Genomic DNA, 14,512 nt, shown 5'->3' on the forward strand with positions numbered 1-14,512 from the left:
GCTGGGGGAAGCACAAGCTGGAATCAAGATTGCCGGGAGAAATATCAATAGCCTCAGATATGCAGATGATACCACCCATCATATGCAGATGATATGCAGGAAGTGAAGAAGAACTAAAGAGCCTCTTGATGAAAGTGAAAGAGGAGAGTGAAAAAGTTGGGTTAAAGCTCAACATTCAGAAAACTAAGATCATGGCATCCAGTCCCATCACTTCATGCAAATAGATGGGGAAACAGTGGAAACAGTGGCTGACTTTATTTTTCTGGGCTCTAAAATCATTGCCAATGGTGATTTCAGCAATGAAATTAAAAGACGCTTATTCCTTGGAATGAAAGTTATGACCAACCTAGAGAGCATATTAAAAAGCAGACATTACTTTGCCAACAAAAGTCCATCTAGTCAAGGCTATGGTTTTTTCAGTGGCCATGTATGGATGTGAGAGTTGGACTATAAAGAAAGCTGAGCACTGAAGAATTGATGCTTTTGAACTGTGGTATTGGAGAAGACTCTTGAGAGTCCCTTGGATGGCAAGGAAATCCAACCAGTCCATCCTGAAGGAGATCAATCCTGAGTGTTCATTGGAAGGACTGATGCTGAAGCTGAAACTCCAGGACTTTGGCCACCTGATGTGAAGAGCTGACTCTTTTGAAAAGACCCTGATGCTGGGAAAGATTGAGGGCAGGAGTAGAAGGGGAAGACGGAGGATGAGATGGTTGGATAGCATCATTGACTTGATGGACATGGGTTTGGGTGGACTCCAGGAGTTGGTGATGGACAGGGAGGCCTGGCATGCTGTGGTTCATGGGGTCGCAAAGAGTCGGACACAACTGAGCAACTGAACTGAACTGAAGTGAACCCAGACTCCAGCACACAGTGTTCTCTTTTCACATTTGTTGGCTGATATAAAGTATCTTGTGGATGCCTACATCACATTTCTTCCAATACTCAAACTCTGTAACTGTAATACCGCTCTAGTCTAGACCTTTGACACAGACTGGCATCAAAGGTCCCTGATGTATGCCATCTGTCCCAATACCTGAAGTCTCTCATATGTCACTGGGCTGCCCCTAAATTCTTCACCTTGCCATTTGAACTCTTTTTCTTCTAGCAACCTCCTCCTCAACTAGGAGAGCCATGCAGATCTCATGAAGTTGCTTGGAAGGCCAGGCACATCTTGTGACCTCATGAGGTCATGAATGTCTAGTATGCCCCCAGCATTTACTCTTATCATGTTAATAGCAGTGTTTTTTCTCCAAGTTGGAAAGAGTCTCCCCACCCTTAGATAGTCTGTGCACTTCAGTTTGTTTTTTGGCCAAGCCCCAAGGAAGAGATCGGAGAAGGCAATGGCAATGGACGGAGGAGCCTGGTAGGCTGCAGTCCATGGGGTCACGAAGAGTTGGACATGACTGAGCGACTTCACTTTCACTTTTCACTTTCATGCATTGGAGAAGGAAATGGCAACCCACTCCAGTGTTCTTGCCTGGAGAATCTCAGGGACAGCGGAGCCTGGTGGGGTTGCACAGAGTCGGACACGACTGAAGCGACTTAGCAGCAGCAAGGAAGAGACTACAATCTCTGTAAAATTCTCTGTATTCTGAGAATTTTCTAAATCCACTCCCAAAAGACACTGATAGAGGTAAACTTTTAATCAATAGGTATGTATTTCTTATCAGATCTTACCAGATCTTACCAGATCAGTGGCCTCAAGCAGACAATTGGGGCAGATAAGAGCATATATAACTGGGAGCTCTTGTCACCATGGCAAGCTCAGAACCCTCTGTTCTGTGAGTACTTGAACCCAGGAAAAAAGCATGAAGTGATTTGGGCTCCTCAGTCTGGTGGCCCTCTCAGAGTGCGTAGTCATGTAAGTACAGGGGCTATAAGTGGCATCATCTGTCTTTCTGGGATTTTTCCTGTTGTCCTCTCTTCTACCATCTGTGAGGGTTAGAAGAGAAAATAATCATTCCATGGCAGCCTTACACTTCAACTTTCACTTATTGATAAGTACCTTGCCATGACCACCTTAGGGCCCAAAGTTTTGGAATAGGCTTGCAGGGTTGCACATCTCTAGGGGTGCCAATCACATCATGACCTAAGTGAAAATGACACTCCTTGGAATTGTTCAGTGCACAAGTTGTGCAACTGTTGGTGTGGTCCTGCTGCATTTCTCCTGCGTTCGCTTCTAGATCTTCTCTCAGCTCTCTTTCCACTTCTGTGTGTATGGGTCTGTGTCTTTATCACTGTATCTCTCTCTTTTATCTCTCCATCTCTTTGGCTATCTCGGTGCATGCAAAAGTCTCCCAGTTTTTTTTTTTTCTTTTTCAATTTGTACTCTCTCTTGCTTCTCTAGCCTCTTAATTTCCCCAGTTTATTCCCTGTCTCCTGACATTCTCTCTCACCCTCTCTTCTGCTTGAGCCCAGAAGAAAGATCAGTAGTACTATTTCTCTGCTCTTTTAGCTCTAACAGTGTAACCACAGTCAAGTCTCCAACTCGCTGCATTTCAAATTCCTCCCCTGTTTAAAGAGGATGATAATCCCCTTCTACCTCCCTCCCAGAGCTTCATTGAGAAAGATACAGTGGGATGACCACAGCAATGGTAGTGGCTGTCATTGCTGAAACCTCCTATATATCAGGTGCACTATATCCATCATCTCTCCTAATACCAAAGACATTCTATATGAGGGATACTGATTATTACATTCCATCTTTTTACTGACAGGAAAATGGAGACTCCAAATGGTCCAATGGCTTATGCAAGATTACACAACAGAACCAGTAGTCAGACCTAGGTCTTTGCCATGGTCTTTGCACAGCATTCTAATAATAAGATGACCCTCATTAAAATGCTTAAAAAAGTACACAGTGCCAAAACAATGCCAGCTATGGCAGTCCTACTATAACACATATGGCTGATTGCTGCCCTTTCATTGTTTCCTCTTCCCCATGCTTGTGGAAAGAATCCCTCTAACAAAGATGAAGACCATGCAAGAAACCCTTGGGGAAAAAAAAAAAAAACTTGGTGAAAAATTTCCCAGAGGAAGAAGCTTACAGCTTGTCCAAGAATTCTGCTCATGACCCAAGGGCGACTTTTCATCCCCTGAGAAACTACAAGGATGTGAGTGTGTTGGGAGGATGGTGCTCCACAGCTCCCCGTGGTGCTCTGGCCTAGCACTGGGGTTCATTTGGAGGTTCCAGGTGAGATGTTGCAGCTGTGGCTCCTGCAGGAGGTGGAAACACTGGGGAACAGGGACCCCATTCCCAGAGAAGAAGGCAGTCTCATCCTCAGCTCTTGGTCTGTGGTGACTGGACCAAGCAATGACCAGGGGGTAGATAAACATCCATTTCTCTGCCAAAGATATCATTAATTTGAGAGAGATTGTTCTTTCTGAACTAAGTGAACCACTCAGTTACAGATGAAGGGTGAGCCATCTCTCATCAAAAGATAAAGACAGCTGCAAATCAAGTATCAATCCCCAGGCAGAGCAAGTTCAGTCCCAGAAGATCCAAGAGTGATACTGGTAAAAAGTTACTGAGTCCCTATGGCATGTGAGGCCAAAAAAAAAAAAAAAAAATCTAATAGTATGGTTATTGCCAAAGGTCTAACCTCTTCTTCAAGAATGCACAGGCCATCCTGAGAGATGGGGAGAGGGTAAATACATGTCTAAATAAAGGGCCACCTGAGTGCTGTTGATCAGACATCGTCTGAGATTAGAGTCAGTGGCCTGGGGTGATCTAGGAGAAGGAGGGGCTCACGCTGGACATAGAGGGGAGACTGGAGAGCTTCTCAAATGAAGACACCAGTCTGAGTAGAGGCTGTGAGGTTGGGTGCTTGGAAAGTGATTTCAGGAGACCTGGGAAACCCAGCAGGAGGCAGTACTCGAATTGGGGGTGGAAAGGGGGTGGACAGGCAGCCAGGTCTGCCCTAACCATCCCTTCCTGGCCCCTGTAGTTCATCTAGGTTGGCAGCATCGCCATTGGAACGACCCCTCAGGAGTTCACGGTTACGTTTGACACCGGCTCCTCTGACCTGTGGGTGCCCTCCACCCACTGCCACAGTCCGAGCTGCTGTGAGTGCCCCCTCCCCACCCCCGCATCCTGTGCTTGCCCTCCTGCTCTCCGTCTTTGGCACCTGAAGGACACTCATCTCTTGTGTTTACAGTGACACACAATCCCTTCAACCCTCACAAGTCCACCACTGCAAGCTCCCGGACAGCCCCGTCAACCTCATCTATGCCTCTGGGAGGATAAACAGAGTCCTTGGCCAAGATGTCATTCAGGTAATGTGGAAACCAGCAGCTGCTGGCCCTGGGAGCAACTACTGCTTACAAAACAGATGCAGGACCAGCTGGGAGGGTCTGTTCTTCTGAAAGTCCCCTAATGGCTATAAGGACTCTGTCCTTGGGGAGACAACGCCCCTGCTGACACACAAACTCCCCATGGCTAACCCAGAGAGTGGCTTGGCATGTGGATTTGCAGCTTCTTTGCCTGTGAGGAGCCCAAGGTTCCTTTTGGTATGAGCTGAGAGAGATGGGGGAAAAAACACCCACTTTTAAATCCTCAGAGTGTGCTAGGCATTTTCATGGTAATAACTTGTTTAAAGTGAAAGTGTTAATGAAGGTCCCATACTCTGGTCACCTGCTGCAATGAGCCACCTTATTGGAAAAGACCCTGATGCTGGTAAAGATTGAGGGCAAGCGGAGAAGGGGGTGACAGAAGATGAGAGGTGGGATGGCATCTCTGACTCAAAGGACATGAGTTTGAGCAAACTCTGGGCAATAGTGAAGGACATGGAAGCTTTGTGTGCTGCAGTTCCTGGGGTCACAAAGAGTCAGACATGACTTAGCCACTGAATGACAAGAAACTTGTTTAATCCTACAATAACCCTACACAGCAGGTACTATGATTAACTCATGAAATAGATGAGGGAACTGAAGTGCAGAGAACAAAGGCCTTGCCAAGGTCACACACGTGCTAAGCAGGTGAGCTGGGCTGGCTAGTCAGGACTCAGGCAGATGTGGGGTATTTGGGGAGAGGATAAAACTGCTTGGGACCCTGGAGGGAGCCCAGAGCTTCAGGTATCCAGACAGGGAAAGCAGGAGGCCACAGATGTGGGAGGGGCCTGATAAATGGGTTCTCACTCTCGAGGGTCTTTGAGAGTCTAATAAAAACTATGGCGTGCCTTCCCCAAAATGTCTGAGTATTCCACACTCCCCAATGCCCCCCCCCCCCCAACACACATGTGTGCACATATATCCCCCAAAGTTAGTTTCCCGGCAGAATTCTCATAAGAACCCTGCCAGTGACATTGTATAATGGGCTTCTGTCTTCGGGGCAGATGCAGAATCATAATACACTGCAATGAATTTCAGTCTGTTTCTGTCCTCAGATCATAGTAATATTGAAGAGAAGACTACCCTGCTTTCTACTCATTTTGTCCACAAGGGGGAACCATTCTGTCCTGTCCTGAGTCTTGGTTGCCCCACCTATACAGAAGGCATGAGGCCAATCTGATTCACTGAGATGGTGTTTGTGGGGAAGCAGGTGTTGTTAAAATCCACAGCCCCACACAAATGGAACCCGAATTCCTCTCCCAGCTTGATCTAACTCTTTGAGGCCAACGCAGGGCACAGCCAGGCCTCAGGTCCTTTATGTGGGAACACTCTCGTCTCCCAGGCTTCCCTTGTGACTCAGCTGATAAAGAATCCGCCTGAAATGTGGGAGACCTGGGTTCGATCCCTGGGTTGGGAAGATCCCCTAGAGAAGGGAAAGGCTACCCACTCCAGGATTCTGGCCTGGAGAATTCCATGGACCATATAGTCCATGGGGTCACAAAGAGTCAGACACGACTGAGCATCAAAGTTACTCTCTGCTCCCACAGATTGGGAACCTTCTCCACTTCAACCAGACCTTTGCCCTGAGCCAGAAGCAATCCAAACATTTTTTTCAAAATGCAGCTTTTGATGGCATCCTGGGCCTGGGCTTCCCCAGCCTTGCCATCCAAGGAACCACTCCACTCTTTGACAACCTGAAGAAACTTGGACTTATTCCTTACCCTCTCTTTGCCTTCTACTTGAGCTGGTAAGTCTGAGATGACAAACACCCTCTTCAAATCAGCTGAAACATGCTTTAACTTGCATGAAAAATTATAGACCTCTTGAGGGCAATGGCTTGGTTCAGTGGTAGGGTAAAGGGGGAGAGCAATGGAAGGTGTCAGGGTATGGGTTGGAAGAAGGGCATCCGGATTTGCTGTGGATTTGATATGGAAAGAAGGAGAGGAATGGTGGGAATATTTCCTTTCTCACTAACATTGCACCAGCAGCCCAGGACCAGCTACACAGTTTGCTGGAGCCAGTCGAAAATGCAAATGCATGATCCCTTGTTCAACAAGGGTTAGGAATTTCAAGAGAGGGTAACAGAGCTTGGGGCCTGCGGAGTGTGGGGCCTCGTGGTTGGCACAGGTCATAGGCCAGTGACGCCAAACCTGGGTGACCCTGGATCCACGCCCTAAGTGCCCTTGGGCCTGGAAGTTTTGAAAAATGAAAGGCTAGGCAAGGTGGATGCCAGACTCCTCTAGCATGGAGTACTCTGAGGGGATCTCTGAGCTCTCAGGTTGTGGGAGGGGATCAGGCCTCTTCAGAAGGTTGGGTGGTCAGAGCCAGGCCAGGCTTCACACTTCTGTGGCACTGATTAGAGGGTGACAGACCTGGGTCAGGTACTCAACCCCTCAGTTCCTCAATCTCCACATCTGTAAAATGGGGACCGTTGTGGTGCCTCTGATGGGTGGAGGAGCGCAGCCCTCAGACTGCGCTGGTGTTACTCTCCAACGAGCCCCTCTCTCACTTCTCTCAACAGCCGGAGGGAGAATGGCAGTGTGGTGTGTTTGGTGGGGTGGACCACTCCTTCCACACGGGAAAGCTCAACTGGATACCAGTGTCCTGAACCCACTACTGGCAGATAACCGTGGGCCGGTAAGCCTCACCCTCCGAGGGCCTCTCTAGTAATGCTCCCACACGTGTGCACTGACACATGTAGACACACACTGACCTAACACAGACACACAGTCTCACACACAGACATGTCCACCCACAAAGACACACACATAAACACACACAGGACACACAGAAACACCCTCCCAGACACACATGTAAACATGCACAGGCACACAGATATACACACACATGGCCAGACTCAAGCACAGACACACAGGCACACACACAGGAAGACATACACACACCACCCAAGGGGCCATAATCACCCTAGGCCTCCTGACCGGCCCTGTGGCCAGGGTCCTGAAAGGGTCCAGAGAGGCCTGTGCAGCTTGGGAAAGGCTGCACCCACCTCACTGTGAGGTGGGCAGCATGGTTAGAGGACCTGACTGTGTGTTGAAAAGAGGATCAGGGAGAATTTCACCAGCCTGAACAGGGTTATGTTCAGATAACCAACCGTCTGGGGCTGCCCGGGATTGAGAAGGTTCTTAATACACAGGACTGCAAGTTTAAAAATAGGGAAAGTCCTGGACAAACAGGGAAAACTTGTCTGCATAGACAGAAGCTACCTAGCAGTGGAGAGAGGTTGGCTGCAGTCTTGAGACCTGAGAGCATCTCTTACAAAGAGACACTCCCTCTATCCATAGATACCTACCTACTTTCTAGGACACACAGTGGGGCAGGGGTTGTTTCAGAGAGAATCAGGGAGCTGGGATCCAGGAGTGGCCTGAGAACAAGGGGCAGTAATTGATGGCATTCTGTGTGATACCCTCAGACAAAAGCTTTCCTGTCCTTTGGAGCCCTCTGGGTTAGCTTGAGCATCCCCTGCCTGGGGCCTTTATGTCTGAGCCGGATGAGGGGCTGGTGCCGGGAGACATCCTCTCCCACGGCAGCTTGTGTCTCCCCCACCACCACTCCAAAAATCTGGGGCCCCAGGGAACCTCCATCTTCACGTGTGGGTTGACCCATTGTTGATTGGTCAGACACCAGATATAGGTCTCTGGGTGTTCTTCATTCATTCATTCAACAAACATACACTTGCATCCCTTGTGTGCTGGGCACTTGGGGGAGGCACTGAGAATACAACTTGCCCTCACATCTAGTGAGGCAGATGCACATGAAACGAGTCACACACATAGTGAATTACCGCTTTGGTACATGCTAGACACGAGGCAGTGTCTACAGAGACTGAGCAGGACAGGGGCCTGATCTAGTCTAGAGTGAAGACTTTCCTGACAAAGTGACAATTAAGAAGGAACCTGGAAGATGTGGAGAAATTAGCTAGACAAATGGGTTGTGGGTCTTCTAGGAAGGGCAACCAACAGGTGCCAAAGCCCTGAGACCTGAAAGAGACTGGTGCATTCAAGAACTGAAAGGAAGTCAAAGTAGGGGACAGGACCAGAGCAAAGGAAAACAGCCAAGGGCAAGAGCTGAAGGGCTGTTCAGGAGACGGTCAGGGAGGGGGCAGTCGTGGGGGAGACTTCAGAGTGACTGTGGTGTCCGCTTTGTCCCACTTTCTCTCAGCATCTCCATAAACGGGAAGGTAATTGTTTGTAAACGCGGCTGCCAGGCTATTTTGGATACTGGGACTACATTCCTGCTCGACCCAAGTAGACGCATCGCCAAAATCCACAGGCTTATCCGCTTCAGGCCCTTTGAAAGTCTGCAGGTGAAGGGTCATACCACAGGGTTGCCCCCAGGCTCCCCAAACAACAAGGATCAGCTGAGCTGACCTCTCTCCCTCTTTCTCTAACAGTACACGGTTCCATGTAACAACACCAGCACCCTGCCTCCTCTCATCTTCACCATCAAGGGCATCGACTACCCAGTGCCCGCTCAAGCCTACATTCATGAGGTGAGGGGTCAATCCTGAGAGCTAGTTCTCAAATCTGGGACTTGCAGGAACTCTTGGGCTGTGGCTGAGAAGATGCGCCCTCTGCAGGCCAAGTCAAACCATTGCAGATGCTGCCGAGCCCCGGTGGCTGGGCCAGTGCCTCCCACAAAACCAACCACTTGAGAGTGAAAGGCAGTCTGGGGCATCCATCCTCCTGAAATGAATGTGGAGACACCACTCCGTGCTGTCCTGGTGGGAGTCACAAGGAGAGGGGAATACTAAGGGCCTCAGTTTCAGTTCAACCAGAGACCTCAGATGCACGAACACAGAAAGTCAGCTCTAGCAATCCCTGAAATATACCAAGTAACAAGAAGATTGGCTGGGGACAGTCCCAGTGTGCTGTGCCACCATAGGGGTTAATAGTTTCCCTTCCCATCTTGAAAGTGTCCAGGTTGGGATGATATATTACATGGTAACCCTAGTCCTCAGGTGCAACTTCCCCTTGCTAAGCCTCAGTGCCCCCTTGGTGAGTTGGGGTACCAGCCCCTCTGTGGGGAGGTGGGTTGTTAAGGTGAATATAGGCTACACAGTGACTGCTCAGCTCCGGCACAGGGTGGAGGCTTCATGTCATCTCCCTGTGGGAGTTCAGAGCAGGCTGATGGGCTCAAAGAAGGCTTTGAGGAAGAAAGGAAGCTTCAGTAATTCCAAACCCTCAGCTTCATGGAGGAATGAGGAAGCCTGCTTGGGTTGGGGCAAATCTATACCGGATTCCATGCAAATGGAACCCCCCGGGCCTGTGCAAAGGGGCACCGGGAGCAGATTAGTGGTGATGAGGGCTACAGACTTGGGGAACATCAGGGTAAATCACCCAACCCAGCCTGGAGTGGTCAGGGAGGGTGAGGGTGTGTCCAAGAAGACTTCCTAGAGAGCCTGAGTGAAGCCTTAAAGACAAGGGTTGTGGGGAACAGGGAGAAGAAAAGGCATTCTCTGCAGAGCAAGGAGTCAGCAGAGGTCAGAAGGAAAGGAACAGCAGAGTGTGAGGGAACTTTGGGCCATTATTATTCTTTTTTTTTAATTCATTGAAGTATTGTTCATTTACAATGTGTTAAATTCTGCTGTACGGCAAAGAGGCGGTTACAGATATACACATGTATTTTTTATATTTTTTCCATTATAGTTTCTCATGGGATATTGAATATAGTTCCCTGTGCTATACAGCAGGACTCGGTTGTTTATCCATCCTCCCTATATCAGTTTGCATTCGATAATCTCAAACGTCCAATTCTCCCCTCCCTCACCCCCAAGCTTCATAGAAACCATAGGTCTTGGCCTTTCTTGTTCTTGGGTGAACCCCAACACGTGCAGCGGCTAAGAGACCCACTTGATTCTTATCAAAGGAGGGATATGAATCCAAGAAGCCTCCAGCTCTGGATCTTGACTGGGGGAGGCAGGTAGGGGCTCAGACTGACTGGTGTGCATTTCCCTGTCCCCCAGAATTCTGAGGGCCTCTGCTACAGCACCTTTCGGAATGGCAAACAGCATGAGAACGAGGCAGAGACCTGGGTCCTGGGTAACGTCTTCCTGAGGCTGTACATCTCAGTTTATGATCGGGAAAAGTACAGGATTGGCCTGGCTCCTGCAGTGTAAATCCAGGCTGCTACAGGAATCAAGCAGGCTCACACCACACGCACACTCACACGTAGGGCACTCTGGCCCGGGGATGCTGGTGAGCTGTGCTTGGTGCTCTGCAAAGCCCTAGTCTTAGGAAAGAATAAAGGATCTCGGGATTTCCTTGATGGCTCAGTGGTAGGGAATCCGCTTGCCCGCGTGGAAGACAGGGGTTCAATCCCTGATGTGAGAATTTCCCACGTGCTGTGGAGCAACCATTCCCCTGCACCACAACCACTGAGTCTGTTCTGGGAGCCTGAGTCTGGGAGCCACAATCACTGCGCCCACATGCCACAGCCACTAGGCCCGAAGGTGCCCTAGCACCTGCCCTGCAACAAAAGAAGCCACCGCAGTGAGAAGTCCACACACCGCAACTAGAGAGTAGCTCCTACTAGCCAGAGTTAGAGAAAACAGAAGCCTGAACAGCAGAGAATACCCAGCACAGTCAAAAATAAACTAAGTAAATAAATAAAATTATTAAAAAAAAAAGAATAAAGATTTCGTCTCAGTGGTGCTAGTATGAATGGGGGCCTCTCTTTGGGTCGGGGTGGCAGTGCGCCATAGCCAGACAGGGCCTAAGATCAAGTCTGAACCACACGTGAGAGGAGCCCGACTCATATATCTCCTGTGTTGAAGGCAGACTTTTTTACTGCTTGCTGTAGTTCAGTCACTCAGTCATGTCCAACTCTTTGTGACCTTATGGACTGCAGCACGCCAGGCTTCCCTGTTCTTCACCAGCTCCTGGAGTTTGTTTAAACTCGTGTCTATCGAGTCGGTGATGCCACCCAACTATCTCATCCTCTGTCATCCCCTTCTCCTGCCTTCAATCTTTCCCAGCATCAGGGTCTTTCCAGTGAGTCAGCTGTTTGCATCAGGGGGCCGTTGTATTGGAGCTTTAGCCTCAGCAGCTGTCCTTTCGATGAATATTCAGGGTTGATTTCCTTTAGGATTGACTGGTTTGATCTCCTTGCTGTCTAGGGACTCTCAAGAGCCTTCTCCAACACCTCAGTTTGAAAGCATCAGTTGTTCAGTGCTCAGCCTTCTTTATGGTTCAATTCTCAAATCCATACATGACTCCTGGAAAAATGGTAGGTTTGATTATATGGACCTTTATCAGTTAAGTGATGTCTCTGATTTTTAATATGCTGTCTAGGTCCGTCATGGCTTTTCTTCCAAGGAGCAAATGTCTTTTAATTCCATGGCTACAATCATCATCTGCAGTGATTTTGGAGCCCAAGAAAATAAAGTCTTTCACTGCTTCCATTTTTTCCGCCATCTATTTGCCATGAAATGATGGGACTGGAGGAGAAGGCAATGGCAACCCACTCCAGTACTCTTGCCTGGAAAATCCCATGGACAGAGGAGCCTGGTAAGCTGCAGTCTATGGTGTCACCAAGAGCCGGACAGGACTGAGTGACTTCACTTTCGCTTTTCACTTGCATGCATTGGAGAAGGAAATGGCAGCCCACTCCAGTGTTCTTGCCTGGAGAATCCCAGGGATGGTGGAGCCTGGTGGGCTGCCATCTATGGGGTCTCACAGAGTCGGACACGACTGAAGTGACTTAGCAGTAGCAGCAGCAGATGGGACTGGATGCTATCATTTTAGTTTTTTGAATGTTGAGTTTAAGCCAGCTTTTTCATTCTTCTCTTTCACCCTCATCAAGAGGCTTTTTAGTTCCTCTTCACTTTCTGCCATAAGGGTGTCATCTGCATATCTGAGGTTACTGATATTTCTCCTGGCAATCTTGATTCCAGCTTGAAATTCATCCAGCCCAACATTTCACATGATGTATTCTGCATATAAGTTAAATAAGCAGGGTGACAATATACAGTCTTAACATACTCCTTTCTCAATTTGGAACCAGTCTGTTTTCCCATGTCCAGTTGTAACTGTTGCTTCTTGACCTGCATACAGATTTCTCAGGAGGCATGTAAGGTGGTCTGATATTCCCATCACTTTAAGAATTTCCCACAGTTGTGATCCGCACAGGCAAAGACTTTAGCATAGTCAATGAAGCAGAAGTAGATGTTTTTCTGGAATTCCCTTGCTTTTTCAATAATTTAGCAAATGTTGACAATTTGATCTCTGGTTCCTTTGTCTTTTCTAAATCCAGCTTGTACATCTGGAAGTTCTCGGTTCACATCCTGTTGAAGCCTAGTTTGAAGGATTTTGAGCATTACCTTGCTGGCCCGTGAAGAGTACAATTGTGTGGTTGATTGAATATTCTTTGGCATTGCCCTTCTTTGGGATTGGAATGAAAACTGACCTTTCCTGCTCCTGTGGCCACTGTTGAGTTTTCCAAAGTTGCTGACATATTGAGTGCAGCAGTTTAACAGCATCATCTTTTAGAGTGTTTGCCGCTGAGTCACCATAATAGTAAATTTTCCTGTCCTCTGGAAATTTTCTACTTCAGAAGCCCAAAGGCACTCTTTCCCTTGCAGTTATTGCCAGAAGCTCCAATTAACATACAATTCACTTGGAGACAAATGTAATTCAGTGTCACCAGGTGGTACTGGCCATAAATCTAAAGCAGGGTGTATTGCACTATTAGCAACATTGAAAGCCTATTCTTGATTGTCAGCCCAATGAAATTCATACCTTTTTTTTTCCTAATTACTTTGTACAGTGGACTCAGTATTTGAGTCAAGTGTATAATATGCTCTTGCCAGAAACCAAATAGCCCTAAAAAAATTTAAGCCTCCCTTTTTTTCCTGGGATTTTGAAATTCCATTATCTTTTGTTTAACCTTAGGTAGAATCTCTCTATGTCCTTTAGCCCATTGTATTCCCTAATACTTTACAGTTTGGACAGGTCCCTGATTTTTGGATGGATTAATCTCCCATCACAATCATCCTGGTATCTCCCCTCAACTTCCACTTTGGCTATTGACAGATGGAGTTTCTTTTTGTTTACCTTACTGAGGCACTTTTGATATTTAGTTTGTGCAAACTTTGCAGTGGCTATTTCAGTTATCATCTGGAAAGTGGAGACTTGGCTAGCTAAAATATAATTTCACTTTTGTAACATGAAAAATCGTCTTTGCAACTTGTTTAATTCTTTTTCTAATTTTGACTTCTCTTCAACCAATTTTAATTTGGATTCATGCACCTTATGAGAGGCAGAGTGGAGAATCCAGCCTCTGCAAACCAATAAGGTACACTCTTTTTCTTTCTCAGTTGGCAGGATCTAACTTTGTTAGACATTCAATAACTTCTAAAGGTTCAGCCTGCATTAATTTGGGGTCCCAATTCTCAGGCAATTCAGTGGATATACACCATTCAGTAGCTAACAAGCATTAAAGCAAGACTTCCTCTCTGGGAATAACAACTTGATTAGTCTTATCCTCTTTCTGTTTAAAGAGTGGCATTTGGTTTCATGAATCCTGATCACAGCATCAATTGCTGTTTTCCCAAAAGTTTTCTTCCATTTTAGGTTGATAGAATCTAGCAACAAAAGAAATCAGTTGTTACACACAAATTAACAGTTTTAACTTGTTATAGAAAATTATTTGACTTGTTTTGATATACAGTCTTCAAAAGAAAAGAAATAGAAACAATAGAGAGAAGTAATAGTATGCACATCACTGAACTGGGCCAAAAACCTGATCCAGACCTGAATAGCTCTTGGAAGACCCAAAGGACAACAATCTGGGGTTCCAGTTGGTAAAGGGTCCACCTCATGAGTAAGACTTCAGACTGCAGTTTTTGGGGTCCAACTTATAATTTCAGCCTGCAAACTGATATTATCACCAGGTGGTATGCAATAATGCAACCCTGGTTTTCTTTCAACTTTTACAGCACTGTTTCACCTTGTGAGTTCAGGCTTTCCAGACCCTGGGAGGCTGGCCAGGCCTCCAGGGTCTCAGGAAATTCCAGGAAATTGCTTCTCTTATGTAAGATGCTACTTGACATACTGGTAGCAATTTGAGTACCTGCAAGTAGGCATGTAATCCAGGCCTGATTCAGGCAAAGTTGGATCTGTCAGAGGCAGCTCCACTTCTTCTGAAACTTAGACAAGACTAC

General features: G+C 47.3%; 1 pseudogene; it reads left to right on the forward strand.

Moving 5' to 3' along the window:
- The first annotated feature begins 1,811 nt into the window (after positions 1-1,811).
- On the forward strand, positions 1,812-10,600 carry LOC110150862 (pregnancy-associated glycoprotein 2-like; annotated as a pseudogene).
- The last annotated feature ends 3,912 nt before the right edge of the window (positions 10,601-14,512 follow it).

The sequence above is a fragment of the Odocoileus virginianus genome, chromosome 28 (assembly GCF_023699985.2).
Source record: "Odocoileus virginianus isolate 20LAN1187 ecotype Illinois chromosome 28, Ovbor_1.2, whole genome shotgun sequence".
NCBI classification, from domain to species: domain Eukaryota; kingdom Metazoa; phylum Chordata; class Mammalia; order Artiodactyla; family Cervidae; genus Odocoileus; species Odocoileus virginianus.